This window comes from Wyeomyia smithii, chromosome 1 (genome assembly GCF_029784165.1).
Source record: "Wyeomyia smithii strain HCP4-BCI-WySm-NY-G18 chromosome 1, ASM2978416v1, whole genome shotgun sequence".
Lineage (NCBI taxonomy): Eukaryota > Metazoa > Arthropoda > Insecta > Diptera > Culicidae > Wyeomyia > Wyeomyia smithii.
Genome location: NC_073694.1, coordinates 109,988,841 through 110,009,998, shown reverse-complemented (window position 1 = coordinate 110,009,998; position 21,158 = coordinate 109,988,841). Strand labels below are relative to the sequence as shown.

General features: G+C 41.6%; 1 protein-coding gene across 14 annotated transcripts in view; it reads left to right on the top strand.

The window, feature by feature from the left end:
• Positions 1-21,158, top strand: part of LOC129734010 (myosin-10) — a 540,672-nt gene that overhangs the window by 303,147 nt on the left and 216,367 nt on the right. The window lies entirely within an intron of this gene.

Below are 21,158 nucleotides of genomic sequence, written 5' to 3'. Positions count from 1 at the left end.
TATTGGTACACAATTCATTAAATTATAACACTGGTTGACAAAATCGAAAACAATGCTGCTCTAAAGCTCACAATAATTGCCCTAGAAAGAAAAAAATTCACAGGAATGGTTAAAAAGCTATAATTTTTCATTTTTTCTCAGTTTGACATTAAGGGTAATCGGACTTTTATTCTAACCATTATGTGTTAAATTGTAAAAATATTGAAAGTCTATTCTGTCAAAGATTACTTACACAATTATTTAAAGAAAACGAGTGTCAAACGAACAGGTTGTTCGAAATTAAGAGTCAATATGATAGAAAGACTATTTATTTTGTACAAATATTACGTCAAATTTCAAATACTATGCTCCAATTATTCCTTCAAATACTACATCAATATTCTAAAATCCAAAGAGTTGATATACCTCTATTGGATTGTATTTGGCAATTGAAGGATGTTTTCCAGAAACCGGAAGTTCAAAATGAAGTATGGAGTTGATTCCTGACCTCTGAGCATCATCCCGGGTACTGACAAACTCACATTGGGTAATGTATGTCCCTTTAAAACTGGTTTCCAGAAACTGGAAGCTACTGTCTAGAAATTTAAAATGGCATCTGAAGATGATTTCTGGCCTCCGGGTATCATACCGCTTCCTCAAATCGTTTTGGATGATATTTGTCACTTTAGGCTGTTGATCGGAATCTGTCGCCATCTAAATACCCAGATAAGGCAGTTCGGCAATTCTATGATGGATTTTATGATTATCAGGCAACCAGAAGCGGTCATCTAGATAAAAAATGAAGTTTGAGGTCGGATTCTGGCCACTGGGTATAATCCAGGTTTCAAGAACCCATATTGATTGGTATTTGGCCATTCATTGGATGCCCCTCAGAAACGATCAGTTATATCAACTGCGTTAAAGAATCTCATTTTCACTGATAAGATCATTCAAATTAATGCACAGTAAAGTTTTTTCACACGATTTTATGTACCGTGCAAAAAAACGGGTAAAAAAACCGGAAAAACGTCGTAAAAAACCGCGTTATTTGGAAAAACGTCGTAAAAAAGAACCGTGTAAAATAAAACCGTGTAAAAATGAAACTGTGTAAAAACAGTCTACTATAGTCTGTTACCGTTACTGTTACTTACTGTAACAATTTAACGCGACGACGAAATGTAATAAAAGACTTTACTGTATAAGGAACAACATTTGATTATACATTATTTGAAATCCACTGACTAGAGTTGACATAAAAAATCTAATTATTTATACGCAGTATATGAGTACAAATCGATTATACCACGATCAAAACCGATTGTATCGTATCTTTGAAAGAATTGAGTGTTATTTGCATGTATATGTGTTAATGTATGTTCATATGTGTATGAATGTTATATTTTAAATGTTCGGTATAGTTGTGCTGTTGGCTACCAAAATTTGTTGTTTAGAATGAATAATAAATCCAGCAAAAGTCAGCAAGGTGTTTTTTTATTTTTCAATACTTGTGTTGATTTTTTTTTTTAAAATGCTGAATTCTTTCAATGGTTTCATGAATGGTTTGATTTCGATATATATATATATATATATATATATATATATATATATATATATATATATATATATATATATATATATATATATATATATATATATATATATATATATATATATATATATATATATATATATATATATATATATATATATATATATATATATCAGGGTGGCCAGCGAACCGGGAAAACCGGGAAAAAACCGGGAATTCGAAAATGAACCGGGAAAACCGGGAAAAACCCGGAAATTTCAATACTAAACCGGGAAATTAATCATGTTTATTTTGAACATTATTTTTCATTTACTACATGCGTGGGATCTGTTGTATTAGTTCAACGCGCTATACATTTTCTGCCATCTCACAAACACTGGAAGACACAAGGAACTATTCAGTTGGTCTCAGGGTAAGATGCTGGAGTAACAAGCCAGTCGTCATATGTTAGATTCTCGGCTAAAAAAGACGACCGTTATAGTCAATAGGATCCTAGCGCTAGCCCCGCAATTGTTCTGTACACTAACAGTTGGCTGACATTTTTTTTTCTAAGTTGTCTTCCTTCTCAATAGTAAGTGCCGATCAAACATCAAAAAAATCACCACTTTACAGGATCAGCGTCTGATGATATTTATGTCTGAGTATGTTTCAAAGTTATATACCAAATTATTCATAATTTTTGTTAAAATTGATAATAATGATAATAATAATGAAAATAACTTATTTGATGAAACAAGATTTGAATTTTAGGTTACAAATCGTCAACAAAAACTTACAAAGCCCAGGGAAGGTTGAAACTTCAAATTACTAAAAAATATTTTGAAGGCCAGAGAAGTCAAGAATGATTCAAATCAGGCTTCAGGCAAAAACTAAACTATGATAGAAAATATCTAAAGCCTAAAACAATTAACTCCTCCTCCAACCACGCTGGATCTGGGTTCGAATCCCAACACCATAAGTGTCGATGGTTGTGTGATGACGTGATCCACTCACAATCAACTTAAAACTGATCTAGATTCAATTCTTCGGAGATTTTCTGAGGAGAAAAATCTCTGGGTTCTTATATCGCATGGGAAAGTGAAGCCGTTGGCGCCGGTCCGTTAACCAACGGGTCGTTAGTTAGGATCAGAGATGCCAGATATACAGACAAATCTGTATTATACAGACTTTCTGTGTTGCGATACAGACACGCATAAGCCTACAGATTTTATACAGACATTTAGTATAATACAGATATTACACAGATATCTGATATTCTACATTATGGTTTTACCAGTATACACAAAAAAAAACGAACACAAAAACCAAAAGTCACTGTAGCCGTTGCTGGAAAAAGTGAACTAGGAACTGAACACTTTGCTGAACATATTAATCTTGCGTTTTTGAGAGTGAAATCATGACAACGGGAATCGAGTCAGGCTATCGGGGTTTTTATCGGCCCCGTGGGCACTAATCTGCCTGTTTCGCCCCCAGTAACAAACAGCTGATTGTCTCGATCGATTGCCATGCAGGTTATATTGGTGAAAAGACCGTTTGTTCTATTCGGAGCAATATCCAACGTTGAAGAATTGCTTAAAATGTCCCAAACCTTGAAGGTACTATTTTTATAACCGCGAGACTTCTGCCATCATGTATCAGTTTAGCTACATTACGACGAACGACGATTTTTATCACGGGAAAGACTCTTACTTCTATGTGTTACTTAGATTTAAAAGATAAATTAGTTATCGATTAATCGACCAACTATGATAGACTCGAAAAAGAACAATCAAAACAAGCAATAAAACAAAACAATCTGACAGGTCGACAAATAATTAGATATCAATGTATCGGTAACTTTTTTTCGCAGCGGTATACAGACTTATACAGACATTTTTATGGATTATACAGACTTGCCAAAAAAAAGTCTGGCATCTCTGGTTAGGATCCTAGTTGAAGTCGCATTCCCGGGTGTTGGCGATTGACACAATAGTGGCGGGAATAGACCGACGGAAAATAAGCAAAAATTTGCACGACGAGGCTATTCAGCATCGTTAGAGAATAGATTGATGTTTAATATGCAATACATTAAGTGTTAATTATGCATATAGTTGATTAGTAATAAGAGATGAGGTTTATTGTTTGATGTAAAAACTATTTTTTCTCCACTGGGAATGGGTTAAGCTTAAATCCACTTGAAAAAATGTCTTGAGGCCAGAAATTTCAGAAATTGATATTAGAGAATTTGCGTTTTCAATGAACAGAAGCAACGAAATCAATTCAAAGTTTATAAAATAGTATTCTAGAGGCCTAAAAATGCAAAGACTGTCTTTATTTTTTTTTCTTAAATTGCTTACATACTCCAAAATCAGAAAGCCATATTTTTTAAATAAAAAGGTCAAAACTATAAAGGCCATAGCGAAAATTATTCGCCTAAAATAAACCTGGAACAATACTACGTAAGGATAAAAATGTTATCAAATTAGTTCTTTCTATAGTATCGAGGCAATAGCTGAGCCTCAAGGGATCCTTAAGAAAACGGAAAAAATATTTTGAACGACAGATATAAACACAATTGTTCAGCTCTCAATTGCCATGAAACTTTTACAGACACTAGAAAAAGATAAAAAATTTGTTCAAATGTTTCTGAAGTTCTTCTATAAAAGTCAGCAATCAGATTTTAATTTGATGTCAGAAATGCACCAAAAACATAAAAAAATAATGTTATAAAAGTAAAAAATTCAATTTTGATAAAGATTTCTGTTGAAAATTCTGAAATTTAGAAGGCGGATTCAGAAAACACAAAACCAGCTTCTTATTTAGCTCAAAAAGACAAATATTGTTTCTAAGCAGCAATAAAATTGTATTGAAGCCAGAATGAAACAAACAACACAAATATAAATCAAACATCTGAGTGCTTTATCCGAAAAATCTACTCAGATTACCTTAGCGTGGGTCCCTTCTCACTGCTCGATACCGGGTAATGAGAAAGCGGACTCTTTGGCTAAGGTGGGCGCAACAAACGGTGATATTTATGAAAGACCAATTGCCTTTAATGAATTTTTCGCACTTGTACGTCAGAATACGATCATCAGTTGGCAAAATGCTTGGACCAGAGGGGAATTGGGAAGGTGGTTACATTCCATAATCCCCAAAGTATCGACGAACCCGTGGTTCAAGGGGTTGGAGGTAGGTCGGGATTTCATTTGCGTGATGTCCCGGCTTATGTCCAATCACTATAGATTTGACGCGCTCCTCCGTCGTGTTGGGCTCGGGGAAAGTGGTATCTGTGCCTGTGGTGAAGGTTATCACGACATAGAGCATGTGGTTTGGTCATGCCCTGTACACCGTGACGCCAGGCCTAAATTAATAACTTCCCTGCAGGCCGAGGGTAGACAGCCGGCTGTTCCTGTTCGTGATGTCTTGGCGAGCCGTGACCTATCCTACATGTCCCTTATATACGTTTTCCTGAAATCCATCCACGCCCCAGTCTAGTCCCGTTCCCCTCCGTCTACACCCAACAAAACGACAAGAACACGTTTGAACCTTAAGCACAAAACCAGCAACCAGACCCCGCACAACAGAACCAGGACCCAAGGACTACGAGCCTCTGTCCCAACTCACGACATCGTGGCTCAGCAGAACGAATCCATACATGCCATTCGACGATTATCAGACGACCATTGAACAACAAAACACTGATTGGAAATCCCATGCTAGTTTTAAGTTAGACTTAATTTCAGCTCGTAGTCGGCAGCGAGGATAAAAAATTTGCTTTAGTTTTTAAGTCATCAGATATAATTGGCGCCGTTAAACATTAAATTGTATTTGTGCCGTGTCAAATAAATGTTATGTGAAGAAAAAAAAAAAAAAAAAAATATAAATCAATTCTAAAACTGAATCTAGCAAAGTCGGTGAACACCAGAAAATGGGTAATAATAAGGTTAACAAAAGGAAAAAATTGGTTCTCAAACAAATTTAAAATTTCCATAAAACGGCTATTATTGCAGATTCAGGCAAGGCGAAAAACTATCTCGGTTCAGGGTCAAAAAATGTGCTCAAATTATTTTGAAAACTCTGAAAAATAACTAGAATGTTTCCTCTCGTTCACTAAAAATGACTATGAAAAAGTTATTAAAAAACAAGAAAAAGATATTTTGAAGTAAATTTTTTTTAAGTCATTAAATTTAAAATTAAATTTTAAATGAGATAATGATCTCACAAAGGGGTATTTATTTGAAAAGTTGCTGAATTTTCTGACCAGACATTAGAAAAACAAAGCCTAGAATAGATTCCAAATTGAATTCAATAAAATCCACAATTATATTTGAAATTCAATTTAGAATTAGTGGAAAATGAATTTTTATATTTTATTTTTAAATAAGCACTTTGAATCAGGCCAAAATCCGTAATAAAGCTTGAAACAATTGATGAAGTTTCTCAAGGCTTGAAATAATAGAAAATTATTGCAAAGATTTGTCGTTTCCGAAGCTCAGCAGCAGCCAAAACAAATTTGAATTTAAATTCCAAATTTGTGAAAATGTATGTATTAAAGTTTTGAAAAAGCAAAAACCAGCTCTACAAAACGTCGAAAAACTCAACCAGAGAGTGCAGAAAGTTACAAATATCGCTTTCGTTGAACAGTTTAATTAAACCAGTAATTAATTTATGTAAGTCTCAAATGACAGAAAATTGAACGGTTCGAAATAAAATTAAAACTCTTGTGAAAATATTCTGAAACATGGAGCTCACATTGAATTTAAATTTTATCTTAATGATATCTTGGGTGAAATAATGAAAATTTTGAGAGAATGATATTTTCTGCACGCTACACGTTTCGAAAAGCCCCAAGTGTGCCCTTTGTAGACCTCGTTCAGGATTTACTCAATGGACCGAGTTGCATTCCTCAGCCATGAAAAGTCGAAAAATCAACAGCAAATAGATGAGGGTCGAAGTAGTTAGCCCTTTTCAAGTTTTGAAATGAAATAATGATATTAAAATCAAAATTCTTTCACAAATTTATTTTGTCAATGAATATACGTGGTTGAACGTGTATATGTATGCTTTTCAAAACTGGGAAAATATATATATATATATATATATATATATATATATATATATATATATATATATATATATATATATATATATATATATATATATATATATATATATATATATATATATATATATACATATGTAGATTCTTCTGTACTTAGGTTTTTAAAAAACTTCAATCATTTAAATCACAATTTTATTCACTTAATAAAGCACTACAAAGTACTTATCACTAGGACACTCCGAATAAGACTGACTGCTGCTGCTAAACCTGATTTGTTGGTTCCCTACTAGCTCCACACCACCGGGTTGGTGTTCTGTTCGCGTCGCGTAGCCGTCGCTGTTGGCGTCGCGTTGCCGTCGCCGTTGTCGTCGTTGTCGCTGGTTCTGCTGTGTCAGGGCACGTGGTCCGGAGTTAAGCTCGTCGATGTTCCCATGGTTGTTTCTGCTGTGTCAGGCTGTCGATGGTGCTATCGAGGTTGCCGTGATCAATTCTGCTGTATCAGGTGTGCGATGATTTTCGATGGTGTCGTCGATATTGTCGTTTCCAGGTTAGAAGTGCTGATGCGTCATTAATGGTGCGTGCATTGGGTTGCTGCATCAGGAATGGCGCATTTGGTGTTTTTGGTGTTGGTGTTCGGATATGTCCATATAACTATATATATATATATATATATATATATATATATATATATATATATATATATATATATATATATATATATATATATATATATATATATCAAGATATCGTCAAGTTTGCGACGCGTACACTTCGTATTTTTTGGTGCTATTATTTTTGCGAAATAGTTGGTGTAAATTGCGTATTTCGTGCCGGATAATCGTCATTTAGTTTCTACTTCCGTCTATCTCGGTTACCTGTGTGGATCAACAAGTTAAAACCTTGTATTTCGAACCGTTTTCGCTTATTGTGCGGTGTTTGTGATTTGCAAATCATTACCTATTCGATCATCATCTGCGGCAGAGCCAGCTTTCGTTAAGTTGCTAACTTGCTTGTATTGGTTACCTGTGTGCGGTTGATCGTGTGTGAAGCGAAATGGAGAAAAAACAATGCATCGAATGCAGAAATGATATCAACGATATCGAACCAATGCGCTGCGGCTTCTGTGATTCCTACATGCATATTAACCAAGCTTGCTGCGGCATTAATTCCCGTGGTTTGAAGGAACAATTCGCGCAGGGGAAACTTTTACTGTTGTGCACAGCTTGCAAGAACGAAATGAACGGTCGTAGTATTCGAGTGTATATTGCTGATACTCAACAAGTGCCACCAATACAACCAAACCCAACTGATTTACCAGCTAAAGTTCAGCAACTTTCCGACGTAGTTGAAGCGCTGAACAAAAAAATTGATAAATTATCAATCAAGCAACAACTAGATTGGCCTGTACCCACGCCAAAAACGCCTGTTTGGTCTAACCGCACTATGAAACGTAGGCGCATAGATGAAAATATGATCGCAGAAATCCAGTCCGATTGTGGCACAAACGCTATTGATTTGAGTGATCTCCCTGTTTCCTCGATCGCTCCCAACGTCAACAAATTTTGGCTTTATCTTTCACGCTTGAATCCGCTACTAACAGACAGTGACGTACAGAATATTGTGTCCCGCTGTTTGAATATTACTGATCCAGTCGATGTGATACGGCTTGTCCCCAAAGGGAAAGACGTCTCCAACATGTCATTCGTGCCCTACAAAATCGGTTTAGATCCAGACTTGAAACCGAATGCATTAAATCCATCGTCTTGGCCTGTCGGTATGTTATTCCGTGAATTTGTTGATCGTCCAAAAAACCCGAATCGCTTGCTTGTTACGGCCCCACCGGTGAGGATGGACATACTGTAACCTTCCCTCCGGCTGATTATGTGCTTGATGCGGGTAATGGTAATGAGATTTCCTGCTACTACCAGAATGTAAGAGGCCTACGGACTAAAATTGACGATATTTACTTGACGATGTCTGAATGCGACTACGATATTATTATCTTGACAGAGACCGGACTCGACGACCGCATCAACTCAATGCAACTGTTTGGATCTTCATATAACGTTTTCCGTTGTGATCGCAATAGTTTTAATAGTGGTAAAAGAAGCTTTGGTGGAGTTTTGATTGCTGTTGCGAATGAACACAGCAGCTCAATTGCTGAAACAATGAATGGTCGTTGCTTGGAGCAAGTGTGCGTGCGTGTCTCAATTCGTGGTTTAAAACTGTTAATATGTGGTGTGTACATCCCTCCTGACAAAAGCCAGCTGGTTAATGTGATCGATTCGCATATTGCCTCAATTGCGGAGCTATGTAGTAATAGTGAGAACCCAGTGAACGATGAAGTAGTTCTGATTTGTGGCGATTATAACCAGCCACGCATAGTTTGGGACAACAGTGACGACGGTATGATGTATAACAGTTCATCTCAACTTTCTGCTGCTGCTTCAGCGTTAATCGATGGTATGAACTACTTGAATCTCCGCCAAGCAAATAATGAGCGCAACCATCTGGGCCGTACACTGGACTTGGTCTTTTGTTCCCCCGATCGAGAATTTGTTGCTGATGTTTGCGTCGCTCCTCTTGTTTTGCCCCTCGATCCCCATCACCCGGCGTTAACAATTTCGTTGCCCGCTAAATGCAATACTACCTCTCGTCCTGCTGCGCGCCGCACATTGCCTGAATCTAGAGTGCTAAATTACCGTAAACTAGACTTTACTGCTTTTACTGACTACCTGACGAGCCTAAATTGGACCATTCTACAAGAGCAGGATAACGTTGACGATATGGCTGCGATATTTTGCGATACCATGTACCAGTGGTTAAGTTCGAATTTGCCACTGGTTAAGGCACCCGCTTCCCCTCCCTGGTCCACCCAGCATTTACGTGCGCTAAAACGAGAACGTAATTGTTGGCAGCGTAGATATCGTCGTTGGAAAACCTGTGAAACGAAACGCAACTTTAAACTATCGAGTGATGAATACCGCCGAATGAATGCCGCTTTGTACAAACGCTACATTATGCGGATTCAAATTGATCTTCGCCTGAAACCAAGAAACTTCTGGAATTTCGTCAACTCAAAAAGAAAACGTACTTCAATCCCCAAAAATGTTTACTACGACGGAACTGAGTCAAAATCAAACTCTGACTCTTGTGAATTATTTGCGAATTATTTTGCTTCTGTTTTTGCTGGTGATACTGCATCTGCACTTGAGGCTGTTGAAGCTGCAGTACCTGTTCCGGCAAACTTAGTTGATTTGAGTACGTTTGACATCACTACTGATATGATTGTGGCTGCTGCAAAGAAGCTGAAACGCTCGTTCTCTGCTGGACCTGATGGTATCCCGGCGGTAATAATTGGTCGTTGCGCACCTGTTTTGGCTGAACCTTTGTCATGTATTTTTAACAAGTCTTTCGAACAAGGTCAATTTCCTGAAATTTGGAAACAATCCTTCATGTTTCCGGTATTCAAAAGTGGAGATCGTCGGAACGTGAGGAACTATCGAGGAATAACTAGCCTTTCGGCCGCTTCTAAACTGTTTGAAATAATCGTGAGTACTTTTGTTTTATCTCGTGTTAAAAACTACATTTCTACTGACCAGCATGGATTTATGCCCGGCCGGTCCGTTAGCACCAATATTTTCGATTTTACAACGACATGCATCTCCAACATAGAACGAAAAGCCCAAGTTGATGCAATATTCACGGACCTGAAAGCTGCGTTTGACAAAATTGATCATTATATACTGCTTGAGAAAATTTCGCGACTCGGTGCCTCCCAGAAATTTACTGCATGGTTGAGCTCCTATCTACGCGGTAGAGTACTGCGCGTAAAAATTGAAACTTGCTGTTCATCTTCATTTACGAATAACTCAGGTGTTCCACAGGGAAGCAATATGGGCCCCCTACTATTTACATTGTTTTTCAATGATGTGACCTTGCTGTTAGGTGCTGGTGTAAAACTAATATATGCTGACGACCTGAAATTATACCTCGAAGTACGCACCGTTGATGATTGTCGCCGTTTACAAAAGCTCTTGGACATATTTGTAGGCTGGTGCCGTAAAAACTGGTTATTTCTGAGTGTCTCCAAATGCCGCGTTATAACTTTTCATCGCAAGTTGAATCCAATAGTTTTCGACTATCATATTGACGATCAGAAACTTGAGAGGGTGGATCACATTAACGACCTTGGAGTTTTATTGGACACGAAACTTTCTTTTAATTTGCATCGCTCGAACATCATTGCTAAAGCCACACGTCAGCTTGGCTTCATCTACAAAATAGCTCGTGATTTCAACGACCCTTACTGCTTGAAAGCACTGTATTGCTCATTGGTTCGGCCTATTCTCGAATACGCAAGCATGGTTTGGTGCCCTAATCAACTGGTATGGACTATTCGTATCGAACGTGTGCAAAAGAGGTTCATCCGTTTTGCATTGAGAAACTTGCCTTGGCGGGATCCAATTAACCTGCCTCCTTATCCTGATCGCTGTCTTCTGCTTGGACTCGATACTCTTGATCGACGCAGGAAAATTGAGCAAGCGCTTTTTGTTGCTAAAGTTATTAATGGTGAAATCGACTCCCCGAAACTTTTGTCACTGTTAAACTTTCGTGCTTCGCAACGCAGTCTACGATCTACTGGTTTGCTACAACCTAGTTTTCATCGCACTACGTTTGGATACAACGAACCTCTAGCCTCCTGCATTCGTACATTCCTTAAGGTGGAAGACCTTCACGATTTTGGTGTGCCGTCATATAAGTTTAAGCAACTACTTAATAAATGTCGATTATTTTAAACGATTTTGACAATCATTCATGTAAACCTAGGTTAGATGAATTATATGCAAATACAAATACAAATACAAATACAAATATATATATATATATATATATATATATATATATATATATATATATATATATATATATATATATATATATATATATATATATATATATATATATATATATATATATATAATTTTAATTCAAGAAGTAAATGTAGTAATGAAGATAGAAAATTAAACTAACTGAAAATATGATTGTAGAAACTACGAAAAATATAGTTCAGCAGGTGGGAGCAGGGGGTTAATTTTCTATCTTCATTACTACATTTACTCCTTAAATTAAAATTAAAAAATAGCATGACTTTGCTTAGAGTCGAAAAAAGAAAAGTATATATATATATATATATATATATATATATATATATATATATATATATATATATATATATATATATATATATATATATATATATATATATATATATATATATATATATATATATATATATATATATATATATTTTTTTTTGTTTCAGGTGGAGGGGAAATTTGCATCCAAACCCCTGAGGTGACCAACCTCAGGGAGTGTGGGGTTGGTTTGAATCAGTGACCGGACCCACTAAAACCCCTCCAGTCTCCAGCCCATAATACTCCCCGGGACCACCGCTAGGTATTGCTTCGGGGAGCGGCTTTTGTGCTCTGTGCACCCTCTTGGTTCTTTAGGTATCTTTGCTAACTTAGCTAACTAACCTGGAGACTGGCCGTTAGCTAACACTGGCGTGTCGGTGGTCAACCTGTCGCCTGTTTTGCAATTCTAAAACTATTTAAGAGGCGGCTGTACAAACCGCCCTCCAAATGTTTGGGTCTTTACACATCCTCCGAACTAGGTTGTCCGGAGTGGTGTCTGGCCCGCTCACTACCATCATGTCGCTCCGCGCATGCACAAAACGAGGGCACACGAAGAAGACATGCTCAGCAGTTACTTCCGCATCCGCGCACTCGGGACACATGGGGGACCCCGCATGCCCGAATCTGTGTAGATACTGCCTGAAGCAACCATGACCTGACAGAATCTGTGTCAAGTGGAAGTTAACTCCTCCATGGCGCCTCCCGACCCATCCGGATACGTCCGGAATAAGTCGATGCGTCCATCTACCCTTCACGGAATTGGACCATTCCTGCTGCCATCTGATCATCGAGAATGACCTTCTGGTGCCTCGTATACCCCTTGTGTCACGTTGATCGAAGCATTCTACGTCCTCCTTAATGGCTATGCTGATAGGCATTATGCCGGACAGGACGCAGATTGCGTCGTATGACACTGTACGGTACGCGCTCACAACCCTCAGGCACATGAGCCTGTAGGTACTTTCCAGTTTACGACGATGACTGTTGGTACCTAACGCTTTGGACCGCGCTGGCCCACCATACCTAAGTATGGACGAAACCACTCTGGCAAGAAGTTTACTCTTGCTGCCATATACCGCTGAGCTATTGGACATCATTCGAGATAGTCCTGCAGCGGCCGTTGAAGCCCTCTTACAGGCATAGTCGACGTGACTCTTAAATGTGAGCTTATCGTCAACCATAACCCCCAAGAGCTTCAAGGAACGCCTTGAGGTAATGGTGCAGTCACCGACTCTGACCACCGCCTGTTGCTCTAATTTGCGGTTGTTCACAACTTGCCAGACCGTTTACACCCTCTGTGTACTTCACCAGTCTGTTGAGGATAATCCTCTCAAGCATCTTGCCCGTAGTGTCCAGCAGACAGATAGGTCTGTATGCCGATGGGTCCCCTGGCGGTTTCCCAGCCTTCGGCAACAGCACCAATCTCTGTCGCTTCCACCTGTCCGGAAAGAGGCAGTCATCCAGGCACTTCTGCATGACTGCTCGAAATAGATCGGGGGCCACTTTCATGGCCGTCCTGATGGCCAAGTTCGGGATTCCATCCGGTCCCGGTGCCTTGCTCACCTTTAGGGAGTTGGCGATCACGATGAGTTCCTCATTCGTAACCCTTACCTCCTCCACAACCTCTGCACGGCTGCCGTCTCTCACGGATTGGATGCCCGGCAGGTTGGCCGACCATCCCTGGTCTGTGTCTGAGATACTGGAACGTCGGACGTGAGACTCAGCAACCGGAGGCCAAGGATTTGGCTCGTGTCGTGGAAAGAGTCCCTCGATGATACGCTCCAGCATCGCTGGTGATCGCTCTGCAGGCGCCAACACGCCTTTGGTCTTCGCCATTCCGACTCTGTAGGCGTTGCCCCACGGATTCGTATTGGCACTCGCGCATAGCCTATCGAAGCAGGCCCTTTTGCTCGCCTTTATCGCACTTTTAAGCGCCGATCTTGCAGATCCGAATACTACACGGCGCTCTACCCTCTGTGCATCGGTACGTGCACGTTGCAACATCCGTCTTGCACGGAGGCACGCGCTACGGAGGTCCGCTATCGCGTCGGTCCACCAGTATACCGGTGACTTACCATTCCTAGGTTGGCGGGTCCTAGGCATGGTGGCATCGCACGCCCGCGATAATGTGGCAACTAATTGGTCAGCACTCGGGTGGAGCCAACTGCCCCCCTCGCGCTCTCTTCTCATTGCTTCTGCAAATACCTCGGCATCGAAATGCGATGTCTTCCACCCGCGGACGGTCGGAGTATTGGCTCTACCCGTCGCCTGCCGCCTCACGTTCTGGACTACGCTATAGCAGACCGACTGGTGGTCACTATAGGTGTAGCCATCGTCTACCCTCCAGTTCACGATCAGTCCTGGGCTGGAGAACGTCACGTCGATGATCGACTCCGCACCATTTCTGCTGAATGTACACTTGGTTCCAACGTTGGCCAGATCTAGGTTGAGCTTTGCCAAAGCTTCCAACAAGATCTGACCCCTCCGGTTCGTGCGGCGGTTTCCCCACTCAACAGCCCAAGCGTTGAAGTCGCCCGCCACTACTAAGGGTGTTAGTCCCGTCAGCTCCATAGATAACAAATCGACCATCTGGGTGAACCTTTCGAAAGACCAACGCGGCGGAGCATAACAACTGCAGTAGAACACTCCGTCCACCTTGGCAACCGCGTATCCTTCATTTGAGGTTGACACAACCTCCTGAACCGGGAACTTGCTGGTCGTGCATATGGCCGGCGTACTGGACTTATCTGCAACCCAATTACCGTTTCCGGGAGGGATGCAGTAGGGGTCCGATACGATTGCGATGTCCGACCGCGACTCAGACGCTGCTTGGTATAGCAGCTGCTGTGCCGCATAGCAATGGTTCAGGTTCAATTGTGTCACCCTCACGCCCGTGGTTTCGTGGCCGCCTTACCGGCTGGGCCTCCCATAAAGTGCTTGGCGTCCCGTTTTCCAGTACATACCAAGCACTTGGGAGGCTCCCCGCAGTCTTTAGCTTTATGGCCAGCACCACCACAACGCCTACATAACTGGCTCCTATCGGGCCCCTTGCAGGTCCAGGACTTGTGTCCTCCCTCGAAACACCTGAAGCAAACGTCCGGCTGCTGGAGTTTGCTCAGGGGACATACTGACCAGCCAACCTTAAGTTTGGCTGTCTTCAGGGCCAGAGTTGCATCGGCCGATGCAAACCGGAAAGTGGCCAGCTGGGTCCCCGCTGGACCCTTTCGGAGGCGAATTACCTCAGTGGCTACTTCCACTCCGCACTTCTCCTTGAGGGCCTGTGCAATATCGCACCTCTCGGTGATTTCATCCAGGTTTTTGAGCTGGAGAGTCACCTCTGAGGTGAGTGCCCGAATTTGCACATCTTTCCCGAGGACCTGCTCGGCTACCGTCTTGTAGGCAGCGCCCTTGTTTTTAGCATCCTTACGGAGCTCAAGGATCATCTCGCCGGTGCGAGAACGGCGGATGGTCCGCACATCCGCTCCCAGATCCTTGAGCTGGGTTTCGCCTCTCATTTTCTTCAAGACTTCGGAGTACTTGGACCCATCCGTCTTGAGTATGAGGGCGTCGCCCCTGCTTCGCGCCTTCTTTCCCATTTTTGGACGATTTGTTGCCTTCTCGTCGTTGCGCTTGCTGTCTTTTTGGCGCTTCCTTCCTCCCACGGTAACCCAAGGGTTTCCCGTAGCTGCCACTTCGGCAGACTTTTCGGCGGACTTGGAGGCCGTTGGTGTGCTATCTCGCGGGCTTAGCACAACCAACCGTTTCTTGCTGTTCTCGGGGGCTTCCCCCGGAGACTGCCTTGCTCTTTTTGCGGCTGACCCGGAGGCGCAAACCGCTGCAAACGTGCAGGTGTCCGTTTGGACCGACTTCATCGCCCTTCCGGTCACCTCCGTTGCATTCTTCTCTGTAGCCACCGCTCTTGCCTTGAGCTCGGCGTGCTCCTTCTTCGCAGCATCGACGGAGGACCGAAGCATGTAGAGAGCCTGCTTCAAGTACTTCGTCGTGTTGGTGCGACTTTTCGCAAACTCGATTATGGCATCGAGCTGCTCCGACAGCGCTACTACCTTCGGTAGCGTGTCTCGCTGTCTTCCGACCGCCTTTATCAACAGTGGACCAGCCACTGCGATGTCTTGCGTCGATCCGGTAGGCGTACTGCCTTTGCCGTCTTCGCAGGCGTCCTTTACTGCATCCATCTCCGCCTTTCTCGGCGGAGACCTCTGGATGCCTCCTCGTGCAAACGGGTTTTTCAACCCATCTGCGCCCAATTGTTGATCTTCATTATTTTCATTGTTCATTTTTGTTAATTGGGTCCCCCTTCCAGCCGCTATCCTTATCCATACTGGAGTGGTCGCCTATCTGGTCCCATGGTAGTCTATGCCGAAGCAGTGAGGCCATGGCTAGGGGCGGCTGCCATAGCGCCTTATGAGCAACTATGACACCCCCGACCGGCGCAAGTCAGGAAAGGACATCTGATCCCACTCCTGCCCGGTTCCCACCGGGCAATGAATTTGGAACGTACTGGAAGGCCTGCCAGGTTTTACGGGACGGAGACCCCTGCACCGGTTGTTGTCTCGCCGTTTCAAGCCGTTGTCACACGACCTTACTAAGGGAGCTCGGCGCAGGTGCCAGCCCAGAATCGTAGTACGAAAACAAAATCCGACTCTTATCATATGACGTTGCGACCAGTTGCCGTAATTGGGAACTTACTGGCATCAATCCCAATAGGCGAATTAGTGCATTTGGGTGGTGGGAGCGGCACTATTCGCTCCGTCAGAGCTGCTTCCGGATAATGTGGCTTTTGCGAGAATTCGGCGGCCCAATGCCTGAGTCTCACCACAACCTAGGCCAGCTCTCGCTGATGGTCCGGGACTTGCAGTTGCTTGCAGTGAGCACTTTCGTGGCCTACGGTAATCGCCAAATACCGACCCGTGGTGGCATACAGCTCTGCCAAATATATATATATATATATATATATATATATATATATATATATATATATATATATATATATATATATATATATATATATATATATATATATATATATATATATATATATATATATATATATATATATATATATATATATATATATATATATATATATATATATATATATATATATATATAGACCGAAATTTTAAAAATCGGGCGCAAATCGGGCGTTTCACCGATCGATTAGAAAAGTTACACAGTTGTTATGGGACCCATAAGGAACACGAAAAGTGCATGGGAGCTAGCATTAATTTTTTGTCCCACCCTTATATATATATATATATATATATATATATATATATATATATATATATATATATATATATATATATATATATATATATATATATATTTTTTTTTTTTTTTCAGCAGTTACTTCCGCATCCGCGCACTCGGGACACATGGGGGACCCCGCATGCCTGAATCTGTGTAGATACTGCCTGCAGCAACCATGACCTGACAGAATCTGTGTCAAGTGGAAGTTAACTTCTCCATGGCGCCTCCCGACCCATCCGGATACGTCCGGAATAAGTCGATGCGTCCATCTACCCTTTGCGGAATTGGACCATTCCTGCTGCCATCTGATCATCGAGAATGACCTTCTGGTGCCTCGTATACCCCTTGTGTCACGTTGATCGAAGCATTCTACGTCCTCCTTAATGGCTATGCTGATAGGCATCATGCCGGACAGGACGCAGATTGCGTCGTATGACACTGTACGGTACGCGCTCACAACCCTCAGGCACATGAGCCTGTAGGTACTTTCCAGTTTACGACGATGACTGTTGGTACCTAACGCTTTGGACCACGCTGGCCCACCATACCTAAGTATGGACGAAACCACGCTGGCAAGAAGTTTACGCTTGCTGCCATATACCGCTGAGCTATTGGACATCATTCGAGATAGTCCTGCAGCGGTCGTTGAAGCCCTCTTACAGGCATAGTCGACGTGACTCTTAAATGTGAGCTTATCGTCGACCATAACCCCCAAGAGCTTCAAGGAACGCCTTGAGGTAATGGTGCAGTCACCGACTCTGACCACCGCCTGTTGCTCTAATTTGCGGTTGTTCACAACCGTAACCTCCGTTTTATGGTGCGCTAACTCCAGTTTCCTAGAGTGCATCCAGTCTTCGACCTTGCGTATGCAGTGCGCGGCCGTCAACTCGACCTCTTCGATCGACTCGCCGTAGACCTCTAGCGTGATGTCGTCTGCGAAACCGACGATCACAACCCCTACAGGGAACTTTAGTTTCAACACCCCGTCATACATGACATTCCACAACACCGGGCCCAGGATGGAACCTTGCGGTACCCCTGCGGTGATTGGGACGCACTTCTGACCCTCCTCCGTGTTGTAAACTAGTACCCGATTCTGGAAATAATTTTCCAAAATCTTGTACAACGACACCGGTACGTGGATGCTCCTAAGCGCGAGCGCTATGGAGTCCCAACTGGCGCTATTGAATGCATTCTTCACGTCAAGCGTGACGATTGCGCAATAGCGAATGCCCCAACTCTTACGCTGGAGTGCTACCTCTGCCGTCTTGGTGACAGAGAGAATAGCATCCAGCGTGGATCTACCTTTCCGGAAGCCGAACTGGTTACTTGCCAGACCGTTTACACCCTCTGTGTACTTCACCAGTCTGTTGAGGATAATCCTCTCAAGCACCTTGCCCGTAGTGTCCAGCAGACAGATAGGTCTGTATGCCGATGGGTCCCCTGGCGGTTTCCCAGCCTTCGGCAACAGCACCAATCTCTGTCGCTTCCACCTGTCCGGAAAGAGGCAGTCATCCAGGCACTTCTGCATAACTGCTCGAAATAGATCGGGGGCCACTTTCATGGCCGTCCTGATGGCCAAGTTCGGGATTCCATCCGGTCCCGGTGCCTTGCTCACCTTTAGGGAGTTGGCGATCACGATGAGTTCCTCATTCGTAACCCTTACCTCCTCTACAACCTCTGCACGGCTGCCGTCTCTCACGGATTGGATGCCCGGCAGGTTGGCCGACCATCCCTGGTCTGTGTCTGAGATACTGGAACGTCGGACGTGAGACTCAGCAACCGGAGGCCAAGGATTTGGCTCGTGTCGTGGAAAGAGTCCCTCGATGATACGCTCCAGCATCGCTGGTGATCGCTCTGCAGGCGCCAACACGCCTTTGGTCTTCGCCATTACGACTCTGTAGGCGTTGCCCCACGGATTCGTATTGGCACTCGCGCATAGCCTATCGAAGCAGGCCCTTTTGCTCGCCTTTATCGCACTTTTAAGCGCCGATCTTGCAGATCCGAATACTACACGGCGCTCTACCCTCTGTGCATCGGTACGTGCACGTTGCAACATCCGTCTTGCACGGAGGCACGCGCTACGGAGGTCCGCTATCGCGTCGGTCCACCAGTATACCGGTGACTTACCATTCATAGGTTGGCGGGTCCTAGGCATGGTGGCGTCGCACGCTCGCGATAATATATATATATATATATATATATATATATATATATATATATATATATATATATATATATATATATATATATATATATATATATATATATATATATATATATATATATATATATATATATATATATATATATATATATATATATATATATATATATATATATATATATATATATATATATATATATATATATATATATATATACATTAAAGATCATTGATTTGAATTTAAATTTTAAAATTTTTTATTAGACCGTACTCGCCATCATCGAACAAACACATGACCGCTCCTATAGAGGTATCTGGGAAAATAATCAACGAATAGCCAAAAGGTTTTTCTTTCCAAAAATAACCTAAAATTAGAAAGCACGTTAAACTATGCCGAGTTTGCAACAAAAATAAATATGATCGACACCCTTACACGCTAACGTTAGGCGATACTCCAAACCCAAACAGACCCCTAGACATAACCCACATAGACATTTTCATCGCAGAAAGAATAGTTTTTCTCTCAGTAATAGATTAGTTCTCAAGATTTGACACCTTATTACACATAAAATCTAGAAATATTTGCGATATCAGAAAGGGACTCACAAAATTCTTCAAAATGTACGGCACACCACGTCAAATAGTATGTGATAACGAACCAGCTTTACGATCAATAGAAATACTGGGGCTTCTTCACGATCTTAATATAGAAATATTTTTCACTCCACCAAATCACAGTGAAAGTAATGGAACGGTCGAAAGATTCCATTCTACTATAGCAGAAATCTTCCGCTGTATGAAAGTGAATTACGAAGAGTTGAGTCTGAAGGAAATTTTAATATAGCTTGTACACAATATAATAACATCATTCACTCCGCAATAAACATGAAACCAAGAGAAGCTTTCTACGGTCTAAAAGATGAGCAAGAAAGACCTCTAAATATTGACCTCATGATTTAAAATCGAAATAAGGTATACGACGAAATCATTCTGGCCATCGATAAGTCGAAAAAGCATAACCTAGATTACCATAATAAATCACGAGAACCAACACCAGCTTTCCCATTAGACGAAACTACATATAACAAAGTTCAAGGTATAAAAAAGAAAACCGAACCGAAATATGTACAAAGTACAGTAGTCCAAGATAATGGAAGAACACTGGTGAATGAGTCCGGCAAACAAGTTCATAAGGACAATATATAGAGAATTTAGATCGCTTCACTTGGAACAATACACAATTCACACTTATCGAAACAAAAACTAATAAATTTCTCTTTTTAGGAAACAAACCAGCAGAAACCGAAACCAAGATGAAAATCCACATGCTACATACACTATGCATCTTTACAATATTCATCACCATCCCATCCTCAATCCATACAAATCCACGACATCAGTAACAACGCAGGAGCGTTGCTTTCACAAAGGGGGGGGGGGGGAGAAGAATAATTGCCGGCTACGATAGAATCTTACACATCATTGATTTCCAACAAATTGAAATCTCAGTATCAATTATAGAAAATGTAACAAGTCAGCTAGTCAGCTAGCTAATTCATCCAGTGACTTTTCAGACGTTATCAGGATAAAACTAAAGGAAATCGAATCATTCTTTAACTCAATACACATCAACACAAATAGAAATAAACGTGCGATTAATCTACTAGGAAGTGCCATCAAATTCGTTACCGGTAATCTTGACGCAGAAGATATGAATCTAATCGAGAATAACTTGAAGGAGCTTAGACCAGCAGGAAACTCGCTGATAAAACAAAATAACAGACAGATTAGGATCTTTTATAACTAATCTCTCAATAATTTTGAGAGATTTGACGAACTAACTGTTCGTCAGACTGACCAATCGGCCTGTGTAAATAGGGGTTTTCCTAAACCCCAGGCGCTAAGCGGACTCACCTAACTATCGCCAGTAAAATGCCAGGAAACTCCTAAGTG